The sequence below is a fragment of the Scyliorhinus canicula genome, chromosome 3 (genome assembly GCF_902713615.1).
Source record: "Scyliorhinus canicula chromosome 3, sScyCan1.1, whole genome shotgun sequence".
Classification (NCBI taxonomy): Eukaryota; Metazoa; Chordata; class Chondrichthyes; order Carcharhiniformes; family Scyliorhinidae; genus Scyliorhinus; species Scyliorhinus canicula.
Genome location: NC_052148.1, coordinates 268437073 through 268458284, shown reverse-complemented (window position 1 = coordinate 268458284; position 21212 = coordinate 268437073). Strand labels below are relative to the sequence as shown.

The 21212-nt window shown below is 47.9% G+C and overlaps 1 protein-coding gene and 1 long non-coding RNA gene across 4 annotated transcripts in view; one reads left to right on the top strand and one right to left on the bottom strand.

Moving 5' to 3' along the window:
* Positions 1 to 21212, top strand: part of LOC119963518 (netrin receptor UNC5C-like) — a 412811-nt gene that overhangs the window by 192575 nt on the left and 199024 nt on the right. The gene's annotated exons all lie outside the window — the stretch shown is intronic.
* LOC119963519 overlaps positions 2221 to 21212 on the bottom strand; it is a 33844-nt gene continuing 14852 nt past the window's right edge. The window contains exon 3 of the long non-coding RNA XR_005460116.1: positions 2221 to 2334. This is a non-coding gene — a long non-coding RNA (uncharacterized LOC119963519). The remainder of the gene's footprint in view (positions 2335 to 21212) is intronic.

Here is a 21212-nt window from a genome sequence, read left to right as displayed (position 1 = left end):
AGGAATTTTGAATGGTGCTGAACATCGTGCAATCATCAGTAAACATCCCAAGTTCTGACCTCATGATGGAAGGGAGGTCATTGATGAAGCAGCTGAAGATGGTTGGGCCTAGGACACTCCCCTGAGGAACTCTTGCAGTGATGTCCGGGGTTTGGTATTCTGGGAAGACAAGTTAGGTGAGTGGGCAAAAACTTGGCATTCTAGTTTTTGGCATTGCGAGGCAGTGGAACAGAGTAATAGGGACTGGCCAATTCATCCCCTCAAGTCTGATCCACCACTTAGTTAGAACAAGACTGGTGTGTAAGTAATTTGGGACTTTGCAGCTTGGTTCATTAACCCCTAATGTTCTTGTCTCGCAAAAATCGATCAATCTCCTTTTTGGCATTTTGATCATAGATCATAGAATTTACAGTGCAGAAGGAGGCCATTCGGCCCATCGAGTCTGCACCGGCTCTTGGAAAGAGCAGCCTACCCAAGGTCAACACCTCCACCCTATCCCTATAACCCAGTAATCCCACCCAAAACTAAGGGCATTTTTTGGACACTAAGGGCAATTTATCATGGCCAATCCACCAAACCTGCACATCTTTGGACTGTGGGAGGAAACCGGAGCACCCAGAGGAAACCCACGCACACACGGGGAGGATGTGCAGACTCCGCACGGACAGTGACCCAAGTCGGAATTGAACCAGGGACCCTGGAGCTGTGAAGCAGTTGCGCTATCCACAATGCTACCGTGCTGCCCACCGTGCTGCCCAATTGACTTGCAGCCATACAATCTTATAGGGACCAAGAGTTCCAGGCTTCTACTGCCATTTGCGTGAACAAATGCTTCCTGACATTACCACGGAAAAACCTAGCTCTAATTTAAATATTCTAGCCCCTTGTTATGTCTCCCCCAGCAGAGGAATCCGTTCTCCCCAATCACCCTATAAACTCCTCTTAATCATCTTAAGCACCTTAATTAGATCATCCCTCAAATCTTCTACACTCAAGGGATTATAAACCCTGTTCTTTGCCACCTGCACTCAAAATTTAACCCCTTTAGCTCAGGTATCATTCCAGGGAACCTACACTCTGAGGCCAATATATCCTACCTGAAGTGGAGTGGCAAAATTGTTGTGCTGTAATAGAACATAGAACAGTACAGAACAGGCCCTTCGGCCCTCGATGTTGTGCCGAGCATTGTCCGAAACCAAGATCAAGCTATAATGTTCTACATGGGTCCAAAAATGAACCATAATTCTAGATGTCCAATTTGTTGGGAGATGTTCAGCAACAGCGACATCTTGTGTTTTTTTATTTAGATATTTATAGAAAAGTATATATATATTAGCATCATTAATGTGGAAAAACGTCCCAAAGTATTTGAACAACCTCAAAACTGCCAGAATTAAGAAAATGGTTGGTGAGAAACAAGAAGCACAGATTGTAAATCCATAATTTAAGCACATGGATCTTTATTTATTCATACGCAAGGTTTATGTGATTTGGCGTCAGCCATTCCTCAGTGGTAGCACTTTTTCCTCTGAAGGTCATAGGTTCAACCCCCCACTACAGGGAGTTTGACATGATTGAAGCTGATGTTTGGGTGATGCACTCTCTGAGTTGCTCTCCTTCGGGCAGGATCTTGAACCATCTGCTGCCCCAGGCGAACATGTGAAAAGCCGTTCCATGGCATCATTTCAAGGAGAGTGCAGGAGTTCTCCCGGACTCCTGGCCAAAATTTATTCCTCGTCCAACGTTGCCGAGAAACTGATGATCTGGTCATTTCTCTCACTGCTGTTGGAAGAATCTTATTGTGCATCAATTGGCTGCTGCGTGTTCCCTAAATCACCACACTGACTACACTTCACAAGCACTTCATTGGCTGTGAAGCACTTTGGGACATTCTGTGGCGGTGAGAGACACTGCACAATGTAAGTTATTTAATCAGTATTGATGGAAAATCTCCCAGTTGTAATTTTCTCTGTATGCACGGATGGCAAGGTCTTTGAAGTTGAACATACGGCTTTGTAAATGAACAAACCTGTTTATTAATTAATTAAAACACTAAAGGGCTGCTATGATGTTTACTCAGATTACAGTTGGATACGACGGTTAAATACAAACAACTATGATTAACTATTATTAATTACTGTTGACCCAGGAGCTGCTCGATCTGTGCCTGTTGTCCAGCTTGTGTCTCTGTGCTGGCCAGATTCTGTGTACCACCCGTGGGTGTCTTCCAGTGACCTTCTCCTGCCACCACGCCACCTGTGGTCGGATGCTAGAATGCATCTTGTTTCCGACATGTGGGTGTCTTCCAGTAGCCTCCTCCTGTAACCACGCCACCTGTGGTCGGAAGCTAGAATTGTAATCTATGCATGCAGGCACTGATGTTTATATACAGTTTGGTTATTATGTTATATACACAAATGATTTTCCACACATCATTACACCAGTCAGCTTGGGAGTATGCGGAGTGATTTGATTTGATTTGGACCATACAAAGCTTCCATGAATTCGTGGGAGAGGTGGAAGAAAATTCCTGCTCAATACATTTTGCCAGCTTCAGGAACAAATAAAAGGAGAATAGTTTTTTTCCCCAGTAAAGTAGTTTGGATAAACGGCTAAAAAGGTCACCGTGCTGTAAATAGAACATTAGCCACTTAAGGTTTCTTTAAAGAAATGTCTGTCAGCAGAAAAGTTTAGGGAAAGCACAGAGCAACAACTCTGAGTTTGCAAGCTTCTCTTCAGGGCTGCTCACCCTGGCACACACCTCTCCAAGCACAGCAGTTACTTTAATGTGGAATAACATTGGTTTGACAGGCGACTGAAAAAAAAGGTCTTTCTTCTCTTCAGCACCCAAAGACATTTTTTTTAAAATCGCGCAAGAACGTCTTTTGGGAGCATAGCTTTGCAAACTATGGTCTCAGGGACCCATCCCTCCAGGTTTCGCTATGTGTTCCCCTCCCCTTTTTGCACCAAGGCAAAGGAACATGATCATCCCTGAAGTGATAAGGTTAGGTGGAGTGGCCATGCTAAATTAGCCCCTTAGTGTCCAAAGATGTGCAAGTTAGGTGGTGTTATTGGGATGTGCTGGGAGAGTGGACCTAGGGAGAGTGCTCTTTCAGAGGTTTGGTGCAGACCTGATGGGCCGAATAGCCTTCTCCTGCACCGTGGGAATTCCATGATTCTCCAAAATGCCTTATAGTTTCTCCCCAGCAGAACAAATTCCGCTCACCGCGAATGTGCCTGTGAGGCACTATGTAGCCAATTTTCCACCATATGAGTTCAGTAAAGAGAAACCCGTCCCATTGTCAGGGACAGCCAGAGGACCTAAGGATTGGGAGATGGTGGCAGCGGTAAATGTCACTGGATAGTCAGCCAAAGGCCCACATTAATGCTCTGGAGGCATGGGTTCAAATTTCACTCTGCCAGCGAGCCTCAGTAACAATGATAGTGATTGTGACCATGGCAACTATCATCAATTGTTGTAAAAACACATCCGGTTCATTAGTCCGTTAGGTTCATTAATGTCCTTTAGGGAAGGAAATCTGCCACCCTTAAGCTGACCTGGCCTACACGTGACTCCAGACCCACAGCACACTGGCTGTTTAGCACACTGGGCTAAATCGCTGGCTTTGAAAGCAGACCAAGGCAGGCTAGCAGCACGGTTCGATTCCCGTAACAGCCTCCCCGAACAGGCGCCGGAATGTGGCGACTAGGGGCTTTACACAGTAACTTCATTGAAGCCTACTCGTGACAATAAGCGATTTTCATTTCCTTTCATTTCATGTGACTGACCCTTAACTGCACCTCTGAAATGGACCAGGCAGCCACTCAGTTCAAGGGGCAATCAGGGATGGGCAACACATGCTGGTCCAGCCACAACACCAACATCCTATGAAATAATTCAAATAATAACAAAAGAACCAGGAGATCGCTGAGGAGACTTTCCAAAGTGGTGAGTTGTTATCAGCCTGAAATGAAGGAATGAAATGAAATGGTTTGAATAGTTGAAAAGCAAAAGGAATTTGGGGCATCTGGGGGCCCGATTGGCACGGAAGTACCACGGCCGTGCCAAGGGGGGCATCGGCCCGCGATTGGTGCCCACCGATCGCGGGCCGTGCGTCCGTAATGGACGCACTCTTTTCCCTCCGCCGCCCCGCAAGATCAAGCCACCACGTTTTGCAGGGCGGCTGAGGGAAAAGATGGCAACCGCGCATGCGCGGGTTGGTGTTGTCTAACCTGCGCATGCACGGCCGACATCATCGGCCGCGTCAGCCGGCGTGACACTTGACGTGCGGCCTTGACGAACGTCATCAAGGCCGCGCCGGTGTGACGCACTGGGCCGCGCTCCTAGCCCTGCTCGGGGGGGAGAATTGGCCCCGGAAGTGGGCGTGAAGGCTGCCGTGGGTCATGGCCTGTCCCACGGCAGCCTTTACGATTCTCCGCATTTGCGGAGAATCTCGCCCATCGACACAGGCATCGGATGAAGCATACAGGAGTGTAGTACAGAAAATGCTGAAATCACACAGGGTCAGGACAGGGCAATTCCGTACCTCAAACCTGCTCCATCATTAGTCATGGCTGGTCTGTATCCAGATGTTTCAGGTTAAGGATCTTACATTAGAAATAAGTGGAAGGAAGCCTTGCATTTGTATACTGTCGTCAATAACGGAAGATGTCCCAAATTTCTTGACAGCCCGTGAAATACCGCTGGATGGAGTCAATGTTGCAATGTAGGAAGCAGAGCAAGCATTTCACAAACTGCAATGTTCCAGGAAAGTCAATGTGACATTGACAAGGTAATCCGTTTCAGGTGATTGAGAGATCAATAGTGGGCAGAACACCGGAGATAACTCTCCTGCTCTGCTTTAAAGTGGTGCCAAAGGATCTTCGATTTATAAGAACATAAGAACTAGGAGCAGGAGATGGCAATTCTGCCTCTCGAGCCGGTTTCGCCTTTCACTATGATCATGGCTGGTCTCTCTCGGCCTCTACTCCACTTTCTTGCCCGTCCTCCATAACCCCTTCAACACATTACTGATGAAAAATCTGTCTATCTGTGCCGGGATCCTCCCATACCCGGCGGGGCGAGGGGTCCCGGCGTACTGGGAATTCTCCACACCTTTGGGGGCTAGGCCCGCCCCTGAGTGGTTGGCGCCACACCGACTGGTGCCAAAACCGGCGCCAATGGCCTTTGACGCCCGCCGGCCTGCGTCGGGGCGGCCAAAAGGCCTTTGCCAGTTCGCGCATGCGCCGGTGCGCCAGCTGCAACTGACGTCATCACCGGCGCATGCGTGGTAGGGGGTTCTGTTCCGCCTCCGCCATGGTGGAGGCCGTGGCGACGGCGGTAGAAAAAGAGTGCCCCCACGGCACTGGCCCGCCTGCCAATCAGTGGGCCCCGATCGCGGGCCTGGCCACCGTGGAGGCACCCCCTGGGGTCCGATCGCCCCGCGCCCACCCCCAGGACCCTGGGGGCCCACTCGCGCCGCCAATCCCGCCGCCACCAGAGGTGGTTGAAACGACGTCGGCGGGAGAGGCCTCTCAGCGGCAGGACTTCGGCCCATCGCGGGCCGGAGAATCGCCGCAGGGGGCTCGCCGATCGGCGCGGAGTGCACGCCGATCGGCACGGTGCGATTCCCGCCCCCGCCAATTCCCGGGTGGCGGAGAATTCCGGCCATGGTGGGGGCGGGATTTTCGCCCCTGATCTTTACATTTACTCTAAGTGCTGGTATCCACTACACTCTGGGGTAATGAATTCCACAGATTCATAGATTTAAAATGAACTTAGAGCACCCAATTATTTTCTTCCTCAATTATTTTCTTCCAATGAAAGGACAATTTAGTGTGGCCAATCCACCCAACCTGCACATCTTTGGGTTGTGGGGGTGTGACCCACGCAGACACGGGGAGAATGTGCAAACTCCACACGGACAGTGACCTGGGGCCGGTATCGAACCCAAGTCCACGTCACGTTGCCTTATGGGCGGCCGGGGCGGCGATCGGGTGTGTTATATGTAGCAGTGCGGGGACGATCGTTGGGACCTTCTTTCCTTGCCTAGGTCCGCCGGCTGAGTCCGCCATTGCGTTCGGCGCGGCTGCTTGAGGCTCCTGCCGTACACATGCGCGGACTCGGAACCGGATGTGCGAGGGCCCATATCTGCAGCTGAAGCTGCGAGAAGCACTCCGGGGGGCCCTGCCAACCCCCTGCAGGTAGGTGAGTAGCTGCTAATATTTTAAAGGAATCTCCAGAGTAAAACCCCAGCGTTCTTTCGCTGGCGTGGGGAACACAGCCCCTTTTTTGGAGAAATCTGCCATTATCTCTGGAATCAATCTAGTGAACCTCCTCTGAACTGCCTCTAATACAACTACATTCCTCCTCAAATAAAGGGACCAAACTGTACAAAGTACTCCAGATACAATCTCACCAATGCCTTGTACAGTTGCAGCAATACTTTCCTACTCTTATATTCTATTCCTTTAACAATGAAGGCCAAAATTCCATTTGTCATCCTTATTTCCTGCTGCACCAGCACGCTAGTTTTCTGTGATTAATGCACAACGACACTCAGATCCCTCTGCACAAAAGCACTCTGAAGCTTATCTCCATTGAGATAATAAGTTGCCTTTCTATTTTTCCGACCAAAATGGATAACCTCACATTTATCCATGTTAAACTCCATCTGCCAAATTTTGGCCCACTTACCTAACCGATTTATACAGAGTGGCACTGTGGAAAAGTGGTTAGCACTGTGGCCTCACAGTGCCAGGGACCCAGGTTCTATTCTGGCCTTGACTGACTGTATGTCTGGAGTTTGCACGTTCTCCCCGTATGTGCGCGGTTTTCCTCCGGGTGCTCTGGTTTCCTCTCACAAATCCCGAAAGACATGTTTGTTGGGTGAACTAGACATTCTGAATTCTCCCCGTGTACCCGAACAGGCGCCGGAGTGTGGCGACTCGGGGATTTTCACAGTAACTTCATTGCAGTGTTAATGTAAGTCTACTTGTGACATTAATAAAAGATTATTAAGTTTGCACATTCTCCCCATGTCTGTGTAGGTTTCCTTTGGGTGCTCCAGTTTCCTCCCACAGTCGAAAGATGTACAGGTTAGGTGGGTTGGCCATGCTAAATTGCCCATTAGTATCCAAAGAGGTGTAAGTTAGGCAGTGTTATGGGGATAGGGCAGGGGAGTGGGCCTCAGTAGGGCGCTATTTCGGAGGGTCAATACAGACTCGATGGATTGAATTGCCTCCTGCACTGTAGGGGCCCTATGGATTCTTATCCATTTATAAAGTATTATGTCCTCATTAGAACTTATTATCCCACCTATTTTAATGTTATCTGCAAATTTGGCTATAGTACCTTCTGTCCTACATCTAAGTCATTAATATATATATTGTAACTAGTTGGAGCCCGAAGACTGAGCGCTGCGGCACACCGCTCGTTAAATCTTGCCAACTAAAACAATATCAATTTATCCCTATCTCTGCCTACTGTTGGTTAACCAGTCTTCTATCCAAGCTAATAAATTATCATTAATTCCATGCGATCTTAGCTTATGTGTCAACTTTTTGTGCAGCATCTTATCAAATGCCTTCTGGAAGCCCAGATATACTACATCTACATGATCCTCATTATCCACTTGGTTTGTTAAATCTTCAAACAAATTAGTCTATACAATTTGCCCTTCATAAAGCCATGCTCACTCTGATGAATTGGGTTTTGATTTTCTAAATTACCTGTTGTTACCTCCTTAATAATGGATTTGAATAATTTCCCATGACAGATGTTTAAACTGACTGGTCTATAGTTTCCTACTTTCTGCCACCCTCCCTTTTTGAATAAGGGAATCCACCAGAACCTTTCCCAAATCCAGGGAATTTTGGAATATTCTAACCAATGAATCCACCATCTCGGCTACCACTTCCTTTTAGACCCGAGGATGTGGGCCATCCGACCCTGGGGACTTGTCTGCCTTCCACCTCAATAGTTTGTTCAGTATTTTTTGCCTATTGATGATGATTGTACTAAGTTCCCACCTAAGAAGGCAAATAGGTCCTGAGTTTTACGTCCCTTCCATTAAACAGCACCTCAATGTAGCACTCCTTCATTGGAGTGTTAACTTGGACTTCAGTGGGACTTGAACCAGTAGCCTTCAGTTTCAGTGGCAACATTGCTACTCACTGAACCACTAAACTGAACTGAAGGTTTCGAGAGATGTACCAACTTTTCAACAAAACTAGAGCCAGGGGAATGAGAGCATAAAACAATGGGAATACTCAGCAGGTCCATCAATATTCTGTGGAGAAAGAAACTGAGTTAATGGCCAGAATATTCGGCAACGTCCCCCCCCCCCCCCCCACCCCCCCCCCCCCCCCCCCCCTCCACCCACACCCATCCCCGCACCCCCCCCCACCCAACCTGTGCCGTGGCTGGCTAGCCATTGAAATCTCCGTTCACATCGGTGGGAACGGAAGACCTCGTCGACGTGAAGGGCTGGGATAAAGGCTGACAGTTAAGCATCATCCAACTGGGTAATGAACAAAGAACAATGCAGCACAGGAACAGGCCCTTCGGCCCTCCAAGCCTGTACCGGTCATGATACCAACCTTTGCAAAAACCCTCAGCACTTCCTTGTGCCGTATCCCTCTATACCCGTCCTATCCATGTGTTTGTTAAGGTGCCTTTTGAACGGTGTTAATGTATCTGCTTCCACAGCCTCCCCTGGCAACGCGTTCCAGGCACTCACCACTCTGCCTATAAAATCTGCCCTCGCATATCTCCTCTAAACTTTGCCCCATGGACCTTAAACCTATGCCCCCTGGTGACTGACCCCTCCATCCTGGGAAAGAGTGCCTGCCCATCCACTCTATCCATGCCCCTCATAATCTTGTAGACCTCTTATCAGGTCACCCCCCAACCCCCGTCTTTCTAATGAAAACTGCCCGAGTCTATTCAGCCTCTCCGCATAGCTAACACCTACTAGACCAGGCAACATCCTGGTAAACCTCTGCACCCTCTCCAAAGCTTCCACATCCTTCTGGTAGTGTGGCGACTAGAATTGTGCACAATATTCCAAGTGCGGCCTTACCAAGGTTCTGTGTCAGTCAGGAGTCTGCTTGTTTTCCACTTGCTGTAGGAAGCCAGTGGCCGACTAATGACTGGTGCATGGGCCAAGTCAAGTGATAAATCTTCCAGGAAAACATTTAATCAAACGCATGAGGGTGAAATTAACAGAAGCAAAATTCAATCGCAGTTGGCCAGGTGGTAACGTTCGCAGCAATGGGGTGAGTAAATCTAAGTTGGTTCCAGGGGATTTTTAGTTAAGTGGTTGCTGCTATATGGCAGTGGTGCTGGGGTTGGGGGTGGATAAAGCATGGAAAATCAGGAAGAGAGAAAGATCCCATGTCTTTGAATCAGTAGTGATTATGGCCTGCGGAGTGCACTGCTGACAATTTTTTTAAAAACAGGGCGATTGGCTGTAAAATGTGTTCCTCAAAACACTTTCCAATTGAGCAGCTCATTTATGGATCAAGTCTCAGTCTGACTTGAGGCAAATTGTGACAATGCATTTCAGAGGAGGCGAGACAAACACACGAGGGAGAAATGAACAGAATCACATGTTAATGGGCTGAGATGAAGGAGGATGGAAGGTGGCTTGTTCAAGTGGTCAGTTCCTCTGCTCTAAATCCCACTCAATTGAAGTCTTCACAGTCCGTTGTAGGGATAGGGGAAAGATCCAAACACTATCTATCCAGTCTTGTACTATCGGTGGGAAGCTCAATGTGTCTTCAGCATTGTCGGAAATTCAGTGTGCACCCGTTATGGTCTGAAAATTATGTATTGCGCACATCCTCAGTTTCCAAGGATTCCACTCTGCTATTGAAAGATCAGGAGCGTTCTCCCCAGGGTCCGAGCCCATATTTCCCCCTCAGCCAGCATCATTAAACACATGGGGCAGAATGTTCCCTAAAAATGGCAACATGGCAGATCCTGAATGCTGCCATCGGTGCATCGAGGCCCTCACAATGGGTCTCCCATTTCTCTCTGCCTCCTTCAGGCACTGCCAGGTTGGCACTGCCAGGTTGGCACTGCCAGGTTGGCACTGCCTGGGGGCACTGAAGGTTGGTACTGCCAGGTTGGTACTGCCAGGCTGGCACTGCCAGGTTGGCACTGCCAGGTTGGTATGCCAGGTTAGTACTGCCTGGGGGGCACTGCAGGTTGGCACTGCCAGGTTGGTATTGCCAGGTTGGTACTGCCAGGTTGGTACTGCCAGTTTGGCACTGCAGGTTGGTACTGCCATGTTGGCACTGCCAGGTTGGCATGCCAGGGGGCACTGCCAGGTTGGCACTGCAGGTTGGTATGCCAGGTTGGTATTCCAGTTTGGCACTGCAGGTTGGTACTGCCAGGTTGGCATTGCAGGTTGGTACTGCCTGGTGGGACTGCCCTGCCATGTCCCTGGCCACCCAGGGGCTACACTGGCCTCTCAGCCCCCAGCATGACCATCTCCGTTTTTGGAGACTAGTAGTGATTCCTGCCGGTGGGTGGAAAGGTTCCCGGAAGATAGGGCATTGAGCCGATTGTGAATATTTAAATGTATGGTAATTGAGCCCCCCTCCCCCTCACTGGTCGTGAACCTGATTACGTCACTGGCAGGACGTGGTGAAAATCTCATTCTGAGGTCTCGGCCATTGCAAATCTCATTACGGCCCTTTCGGGAGAGTTTCCGGCTATAATGGGTTTTGCTGCGAGGCATAGTGAGGATGAAAAATCCACCCCCCCAGGCAGTCTGGTCATTTTCTCATTGCTGTTTGTGGGAGCTTGCTGTGAACAAATTGGCTGCTGGATTTCCCGCACTACGACAATGATTGCAGTCATTGGCTGTATAGTACTCTGGGATGTCCCAGGGTCCTGAAAGATGCTGTATCAATGCAAGTTCTTTCTTTTGCATGTGAGCCAGCAGCCAATTAGTGCTGAGCTGGAGAAGGTGTGAGCTCGAACACGGACTAGGCTGGGACTTTTAAGAAGCGCTGACTGTACCAAATGATGGTAGAGCCATTTGTCTTGTACTTTTGATATATCTCCTTCCATCTTGAACAAGAGACCTGCATTTATATCACCAGCCAACAGTGTGACACTGAGATATTTGTTTTGTATCAGATTAGGATTCCGTTCTCTCATAAATTATCTGCCATTGGAGTGTCAAGGCGATGGACGTGGCATGTCAAATATGGGGGATAAACTGTGCCAGGTGCTGATGTATGACACAATAAGATCATGGTCAGGATAAGGAGCATTGCAGGGACTCGACTTTGCATCACTACAGAGATCACTATCAGAAAAACTCTTCCATTCTTAACAGGTTCAGACTGATGATTCAGCCATGCAATGTGGACATCTCCATCTTAAATACCCACTTTTGTGATTCATTGACACAAGGAAGCATTTTCTGCTGGAATTCCGTGGTTGGTTTAAGGGGTGGAAGGAGGGAGAATCCATAAACCTAGTATCTTCATTGGCCAAACTCTGGACAGAGAACTGACCACTCCTTCAGTGAGGGTTATGGTGTTACCTGTGTGGTGGATAACACGTGTTACTCAATCCTTGGTTGATGGTGAGGTCCTCTGAATCTTGTTGAAGAAGACTCAAACTCGTCCAGTAACAGCAAAGATTTATTGAGTAACTATAAATGCATGAATTCTTTACCTTAACATAGAAACTAGGAATTGGTTAATAAGATTTAAAAATAATAACGAAAGGTAACTCCACTAACTATCTATGTGATTCTGATGTTACCCTGTTCACAGTACACACACGAGAGAGGGAGAGAGACCCTGTGTGGCTGCTTTTTATACCCCGTTGGTCCAGCCCTCTAGTGATCATGTGGTGCTGCTATTTACCCATTAACCCCTTGTGTGCATGCACCTACAGTGATCACTACAAGGGTCAATCCATAGGAAAGCACTCCGCTCTCTCGATAAGGCTAATGAGTTAATCTGTGATTGGCAGCACTGTTACACAGTAACTGCCACTGTGCTGTCATGTTAATATAGTCCAGTCTGCCTACTGGTTAACCCCAAAATGAATGCCGCAGTTCGCAGCCTGAGGTATCAGTTCCGGTGACTGATGCAGGACGCCCAAAATAATCAGGACCACGTAATCATCTGAAGAGTCACTGAGTGTGGTGATAACCACTGTAGATATGCATACTTGCAGTAGGGGGATGTATGGCTGTACCTGTAATACCAGTTCCTCCGGTAAGCCCCTGCCAGCTAGCTCCGTCCACAGGGAGCTTGTGTATAAATATGCGTGCGAGTCACTCAGACTCCAGTCTACAGTTGCAGCCGGAGGAATAGCATCACACAGCAATAAAGCCTCGATTGTACTTGTCTCTCGTCTTTGAGTGCAATTGTTAGCGCCACACTGAGCACATAGTTAATGTGCTGGTGGCCTTCAGGTATCTGAATTGATGTGTCGGAATCCTTTAGTATCACCTGACTAATGGCTCCGGGATCATAAGCGTGCGAGGAAGTTGCACAGATTTGCTTTACAAAGAAGCATTATGATGGAAGGCCCTGCTTTAGGAGGCAGCTGGGTGCCACACCATGATGGAAATCTATAATGTGCTAATGAGGGTGGTACGGTAGCACAGTGGCCAGCACTGTGGCTTCACAGCACCAGGGTCCCAGATTCGATTCTTGGTTTGGGTCACTGTCTGTGCGGAGTCTGCACGTTCTCCCCGTGTCTGCGTGGGTTTCCTCCGGGCGCTCCGGTTTCCTCCCACAAGTCCCGAAAGATGTGCTTGTTAGGTGAATTGGACATTCTGAATTCTCCCTCCGTGTACCCAAACAGGCACCGGAATGTGGCGACGAGGGGATTTTCACAGTAACTTCATTGCAGTGTTAATGCAAGCCTACTTGTGACACTAATAAAAATTATTATTATATGAAAGGACCATTCATTTACCTTCAAAGGAGGGCAGGGCTGGGGGTGGAAAAGTGGAGCTGAGGTAGAAGGTTAGCCATGATCTTCTTGAATGTTGGAGCAGAATTGAGAGGCCTACTTCTGGTCCTAATTCTTATATGGGAGGGGGGTGAACAAATGTGTGGCGGGGTGGGGAGAGAGGACTCTGAGGGTTGGGGGGGGGGCATTCTCCCGCAGTGCTGGTTGGGGTTGTAATGCCCGTGAAGATTGTCGGCGGGGGGGGGGGGGGGGGGGGGGGGGGGGCGGGGTGTTGGAATGCTAACGAGATTGTTGGTGGTGGTGAGAGAGCCCCTAATATCTCCGTGATGGTGGCCGGGGGCCATTAAGCTGCAGTGATGATCGGGATACCCTTTAACGGTGGTGCCCCGCTCCCTGTGAAGTCGGTTGCGGGCTCTATCAGGCCCCACTCCGTCCCGCCAGATTGATGGCGTAAACCACGCACACTCATTATTTCTTCTCTTAGAGGCTCAATACCCGGAGAGAAAACTGGCCTGTGCAACTGGAGAGCTACACTTGTCTTCAGCTTTCAGTCTGAGCCTGATACTTTGCCAAACACTGATGAGATTCCGCCCGTGGAAACTCCTGCAAACTATACACCAGCCCCCACAGCAACAATCCTCAACATTATTCAGCATCACAGTGCGTCTGGGAAAGGAAGACTGTGAAAAATGGTGGAGTTTCGATGGAATGAGAGGGGCTAGACCAGGGCTGGGCAAACTTTTCCGTGCAAGGGCCGCATTCAGAAATTCACAATTCACAAAGGGCCGCATAGTATATTAAGTAAAATAATTACTTCACCCGGTTATGATTCTGGGCGCCTCATATAGAACATAGAACAGTACAGCACAGAACAGGCCCTTCGGCCCTCGACGTTGTGCCAAGCAATGATCACCCTACTCAAGTCAACGTATCCACCCTATGCCAGTAGGTAACCCAACAGCCCCCCCCACCCATTAACCTTTAAAAAAAAAATAAAAAAAAAAAAAAAAATTTAAAAAAAAAAAAATTTTTTTTTTTTTTTAATGACTTGGTGGGCCGCAGAAATACCTTTGGCGGGCCGCATGCGGCCCGCGGGCCGTAGTTTGCCCACCCCTGGGCTAGACCCTAAATGTTCTGATCTTAACTAAAGAATCACTGAGTAAAGGCAAATGGAGGGACGCAACGTCAAGGTGTTCCAAAATTGGCCAGTCACATTGTAGAGTGTGTAACCAGATGTTGTCGTAATCGGTAGTTTAAATTCCACATTACAGAAAAGTGCTGACAGACTGTCGTGTGCGAAATGTGCTCACAGTGAGGCCTGAAGGCACTGAGATTTAAATATAAAGCAAGTGCTGTAACATTCCAGGCTCCTGGATGTTTTAGGTGTGAAAGCAGTTAAACAAGGAAGTCAGGTTGTCGGGACGCTGAAGTGTGCCGTATACCACCCTGCGGCAGCCTGACCCGGGCTCCGCTGGCTTTCTGTATGGGGGTCAAGGAGAGGCCACGGAGCAGAACACACTAAATATTTAAAGAGAGCTGCAAAAGTTGCAACTAATTTTTAGCCATGAAGTGGAGGCTTTTAACACGTTTTCTATGTGGGGTTAAAGGTTTATCACGCTTCTGCCAGATGGATCTCTGTAAGAGGTAGGCGTTTGCTTAACAGGATCTGACGGCCTCGGGGAAGGCTCGTGCAGCGCCAAAGGGTGGCAACTCTGGCTGGACGCATTCCGGGAGGTTTCGTCACATCTGCCCCAGGCCCCTTGCCTCACACCCTCGCCATTGGTCGGCCGTCTCCATGGCCTTTCTGTGGCCAACTGGAAATTGAAAAGACTGCTCGGTACATGATTGGATAATTTTTGACCCTCAGTCAGATAACCTTTTTGTCTCTTATGCCAAGTCCTTTTATGTCAAGAAATTTAAATAAAAAATTGTACAAATAATACCTATTGCCCCATGACTTTTTTCCCAAAGTTTCACCATTGATATTGCCCTGGAGATTAATTCCTGGAGATCCTGAAGTGTTGACTAGCTGATCTGTGGAGTCTGATCGTTTCCATGTTTCAAAGAACAAAGAAAAATACAACACAGGAACAGGCCCTTCGGCCCTCCAAGCCTGCGCCGACCATGCTGTCCTTCTAAACTAAAATCTTCTACACTTCATGGGTTCGTATCCCTCTATTCCCATCCTATTCATGTATTTGTCAAGACGCCCCTTAAATATCACTATTGTCCCTGCTTCCAACACCTCCTCCGGCAGCGAGTTCCAGGCACCCACTACCCTCTGTGTAAAAAACTTACCCCGTACATCTCCTCTAAACCTTGCCCCTCGCACCTTAAACCTATGCCCCCTAGTAATTGACCCCTGTACCCTGGGAAAAAGTCTCTGACTATCCACTCTGTCTATGCCCCACATAATTTTGTAGACCTCTATCAGGTTGCCCCTCAATCTCCTTCGTTCCAATGGGAACAAACCAAGTTTATTCAATCTCTCCTCATAGCTAATGCCCTCCATACCAGGCAACATTCTGGTAAATCTCTTCTGCACCCTCTCTAAAGCCTCCACATCCTTCTGGTAGCGTGCAACCAGTATTGAACACTATACTCCAAGTGAGGCCTAACTAAGGTTCTATACAGCTGCAACATGACTTGCCAATTTTTATACACTAATTGGCTTAATGGAATGTTCCAGTTTCTCTCAAGACTCTGAGTAACGGAATGTTGATTTAGGCACAAGAAAAACTGGTGGGATCAAAAAGGCATTTTTAGGCCGTGTTATTATAACACAGAGTACCTTTTATCCACGAATGTTCAGAGATTCAAATTGTTCCACCTACTTCTTTCAAAACAGTGCCGAACACATTAAACCACATTAAATGATTCTCTGTTGTTGCAGTAGCGTTAGTATAGATTTCCTTCCGCCCTGAATTGAGACAGAGCCATATTCACCTGCATTTAACATCTCAAGCTGTCCACAGAGGGAGGAAATCGGGCAGCAGTGGTTTCCAGCCTTGTATGGGTGCCCCGGATTTTCCTCGGTACTTTGGCCAATATAATGATTCAGTTGCCAACTCTGGTTAGGCACATACCCGGCGAGTCCACCACATATTCTCTTGCCCCAACAGTCCTGTGTGATGGAACAGTCCTTCATCCCCTCACCCCCACTTTCATTCGTTCTACAACTAATAAACAAAAATTTTCCAAACAAAAGGGAAAGTATCATTTGCTTATACATTTCAAATCCTGGAGGCTCCAGGGAAAGCCTGGAAAGTTAGCAACCTTAATAATGACAGGTGAACATCCTCCAAATTGTTTTATGATGTGAAAGAAGGAGGGTTTCTGATTAAGCCACCTGTAGGTCAGAGTCTCAGTGCATCCAGAGAATAAAGTACAGGCACGACAGCCCCTGATTACCGTGAATACAGTCTCAGGGTCAGGAGACCCCTGATGCATTCCTTTAAGGCTACAAGGTGTAATTGTTTTTTGAATGAAACACAGGCCGACGTTAGTGATCAGACAAAAGGAATCAACTGTCACAAAATTGCAGCAATTAGCAGGAAGGAGAAATATGGGGCGGGATTCTCTCAGCCTGGGGGCCGGGCCGGAGAATCCCCACGACCGTCGCGAACCGCGGCACGCTGCCCCGACGTCGGCTCGCGGATTGGGCCGAGCCGCTGTCGTAAAAAAGCCGAGTCCCGTCGGCGCTGTTCACACCTGCTCTCAGCCGGCAGGACGTCAGCGTTGAAGGGTCCAGGGGCGACCTGTGGGCGGGGAGTGGTGTCCGCCCCCGGAGGGGGGGGGCTCCGATGTGCCCTAGCCCGCGATTAGGACCCACCGATCGGCGGGCCGGCCTCTCTGGCTGAGGTCTCCTTTCTTCCGCGCCGATCCCTGTAGCCCTGCCCCCTGTAGGGGCCAGAATTGCTGATCCTGAGGCCATGTTGACGCCCTTGAGAAATGTGACGGCTTTGCCGACGGCATCAACACTTAGCTTCAGGATCAGAGAATCCCGCCCAGGAAGCTGTTAAACAGGAATAACATCCACCCAGCCCCTGTTAAAATGGTCCTGATTCAGCTGCAGAACCAAGTTCTGTGGGAAATATATTCACCCTATGGGCCTACCTAAATCGACACTGGTATTGTCTAAAGTAGATTTGGTTTACGTCTCTATGAATCACAGTCGATGAGAACTAATAGAAAAAGCTGGAAATAATTTGAATCGAGCAGATTCATAATAGAAATTACACTCTGACACATTGATGCAGCATAACAATCTGATAGACACATTGTTACAATCTGATAGAATGGGCTGATCTATCCGAATGGGGGACAGAGTCCCGTAGCGTGTGAGATTCGCCGGGTGTTTCCCAGCGCTCGGAGTGCCGGTAAGCACCCGCTATCGAATGCCCATCTGGGTAGATCGGGGGCCTCAGCGGGGAACTCCCCAATGAGGGCTTACTTAGCCCCGTTTTCCACAATGAGGAGCTCTGCTCGCTAGAACACCTCAGTGCAGCGAGCCCCCGACATAACCCTCCCGAACCCTCAATTCACTGTAAGGAGGTCCCTGGGCCTCCCCTGGCCTGATCAACATTTTGCACAAAATGCCCGCTTGGCACATTGGCAGTGTCAGCCTTTGCACCCTGGCAGTGCCCCTGTCAATTCCTCCCAGGCATCCTGGCAGTGCCAGGCTGGCACACAGGTGGCACTGCTAGCATGCCAGGCTGGCAGTAGTAGGGTACCCAGGTGGCACCAACAGTGCCATGGTGCGATCCTGCCAGGAAGGCATACACCTGGGCACTTCCAACCTGCTGGGAGACTCCCACACATGCCATTCTGTCTGATCCCTGTTTGTGGGACCAGCACTGAACAGCACACACCCAAGGTCTCCAAGGTGAGGGAGTTAGATCCCACACCTTGGGTAAATCTTGAGATCGCATATTAGAATGGGTCTAGCTGTCTCATTCTAATATGCAGAATGAGACATCTAGTCCAACTCTAATATGCAGTTTTACCAGAAAGTGATTTTGCCCACAATGGGCAGGATTCACATCACGGCATCACAGCGTGCCGAGCAGGATAGTTCCCGAAAGTGCGATCTCCCGGCATCCACCGGTTGCGTTGTTCCACCTTGCAATTTGGGTGCAACGCGACTGGTACTTCCTGCCCAACAGTATAGGATTGTTACTATTTGATAGAATAATACAGGATTGTTACAATCTGATTACAGTAACGTTGGATTTTACAGCCTGATACTGTAATGTAGGATTGTTACAGTCTGATATCGCAATGTAGGGTTGTTACAATCTGGTGCAATAATGCAGGGTTGTTACAATCTGATGCAATAATGCACGATTATTACAATCTAATACAATAATGTAGTATTGCTACAATCTGATTCAATTAAGCAGCAGTTTCATAATCTGACACAATAATGTTGGATTATTACAATCTAATACATGAATGTAACATTATTGCAATCATAAAATAATGCAGGATTGTTACAATCTGATACAAGGATGTAGCAGCGTTACAATCTGATGCAGGAATGCAGAATTGTTACAGTCTGATACATAAATGCAGCATTATTACCATCTGATACAGTAACACAGCATATAAACACTATGGTCGCTAAGTTTTTACACTCCCAGTCGAAAGTTAAAAATATTGAGGAACAGAATCATGTCACTATATCCAATAGGTCTGTTCCTTTCTCCAGTTGATCAACCCACTTCCTCACCACATCCCTTAATCTCTGCCTCCAGAAATGGATCAAATTATTCCTCGACCTTGTTAACTATCCACTGAATGACCTTCCCTGAAAATTTGTCCTCGACCTCCATTAACCTCTAAATGAAAGCCTACCAACCCCAAAAAACCCTCATTCGCAACAGATACATTTTAAAAAAAATTGTGGCCTCCAGTATTTGAATTCTTTGCCAAATTAAGTAATTTGCCGGAATGGGTTTGCTCACCCATAATAATTATCTTGGAAACTTCCATTAAGTGACCTCAAAAGTTGACTGACCCAATTTCTTTAGCGTTACCACATAATTTGAATTCCCGATCCTGTGACTCACCTTTATTGTCCTCTCAGAATTCTCTCAGGGGCAGCAATGTCCTTCCTGTAATTTGATGGGCAACGTTGCACACAATACTCTGGAGGTGGTATGATCAAGAACTACTCCAGCAACAAGGGCACCTTACGCTAATAACGTATCCAATATAAATGGAGACACACCCTTGCACCAAAAACGTACCTACTATAAATAGAGATGTTCCCTCACATTAATAATGTGACAATTGTAAATCACAACCCTTCCAAACACCAAGCCCAGATTCGATATAAACCACTTGCCTTATACTGATGGTGCTCTCTGTGTGACAAGCACACAGTCTTACACAGAAAGGGTACTCAGGTCAAACACACAGCCCCTTGCATCAACCTCTTGTTTTTAAAGGTTATTGCCTCATTAGAAATCTTATTGGAACAATCTACTCCAAGATCTCTGGCAGTGTGGGGTATTCAAGCCCTCTTAACAAGGTCTAAGATAAAGTACCAGCCATAAATATCCCTTAAATATGGAGATCGTAGTGCAGCACATTCATTTTCAGAAATGGGAAAATGACACATTCCTCTGGGGACTGACCTATAGCTAACGTATGAGCTTTCGGCAGATCCTGGTGAAATAGCAGTCCTCTCGCAAAGGTCCTTTAATTAATAGCTCAAAAGGGAATGATACTGAGTACCTTTTGTATTTTCTGGATTCATTATCAGTGATCTTTTGTATAAAGTGCCTCGCAAATTGTGAAAACAAAGGCTGTCATTTCAGAATACTTTCCCTGAGGAGATTGTCTGCCATGTTCTCGGATCATAGAATTTACAATGCAGAAGGAGGCCACTTGGCCCATCGAGTTCGCACCGGCCCTCAGAAAGAGCGCCCCACCCAAGCCCACACCTCCACCCTATCCCCACACCTCCACCTCACCTTTTTGGACACGAAGGGCAATTTAGCGTGGCCAATCCACCTCATCTGCACATCTTTTTAACTGTGGGAGGAAACCCACGCAGACACGATGGGCAGTGACCCAAGTCGGGAATTGAACCTGGGACGCTGGAGCTGTGAAGCAACTGTGCTAACCACTGTGCTACCGTGCTGCCCACAATGTTTGGCAATGTTAGACCACTGCAGGCCTATGTCCTAACTCACACCAACTCCTGTTCATCCACCTCACGGTGCCTTTATTTTAAAGTTTCCATCCTTATTTTCAAATCCTTCCATGGTTTTGCTCTTCTCCTGTCATCTCTTGCAGCTCCAAAAGCCAGAGCTGCTATTTCCTGGATAAGTCGAGTACCAAACACATAAGACACCATTCAGAACAAAGCAAGCCCCTATCCACCACCTTAAACATTCGTGGCCTCCACCACTGGAGCATAGTAGTGACAGTGGATCACCATCTACAAGATGCACTGCAGCAATTCGCCAAGGTTCCTTCGACCGCACCTTCCTAATCCATGACATCTACTACCCAGAACAACAAGGGCCGCATATGCTCTCAGTACTGCACACAAGTATTTTGAGATTTTGGTGCTGCCTCAAGATGATTTTTTATAGTTTAGTCGTACTGGCCATTTGGAATTGTTGAAAACTAGTTTTGTGAGGCAGATTGTAGAGGAAAATCTTACAACATCATTGCAAGAGGTCGGTGAGCAATCAGAGTTGAATAACCATCCACAGGGGTATAAGAGTGGATAAATATTTGGCCGATGGTGTATAATGTGGGTAAATATGAACTCGCCCATTTTGGCAGGCAGATTAGAAAAGCAGCAAATTATCTAAATGGAGAGAGATTGTGGAACTCTGAAGTACAGAGGGATCTGGGTGTCCTGGTACATGAATCACAAAGAGTTAGTCTGCAGGTGCAGCAAGTGATTGGGAAGGCAAATGGTATATTGCCGATTATTGCAAGAGGAATGGGATAGAAAAACAGGGAAGTTTTACTGCAGCTGTACAAGGTCTCGGTGAGACCACATCTGGAGTATTGTGTACAGTTTTGGTCATCTTGTTTACAAAAGGTTATAACAGAAGTTCCCGACAGGACTGGATTGGGTAGATATCGGGATGAAGGTTCCTCTTGTTGGGGGGGGGGGGGGGGGGGGGGGAGATTGGAACTGCCGCACACAGTTTAAGAATAAGAGGCCTCTCTTTTAAAGCAGAGATGAGGAGAATTTGTCTTGAGGGTTGATGGGTGGGGAATTCTCTTC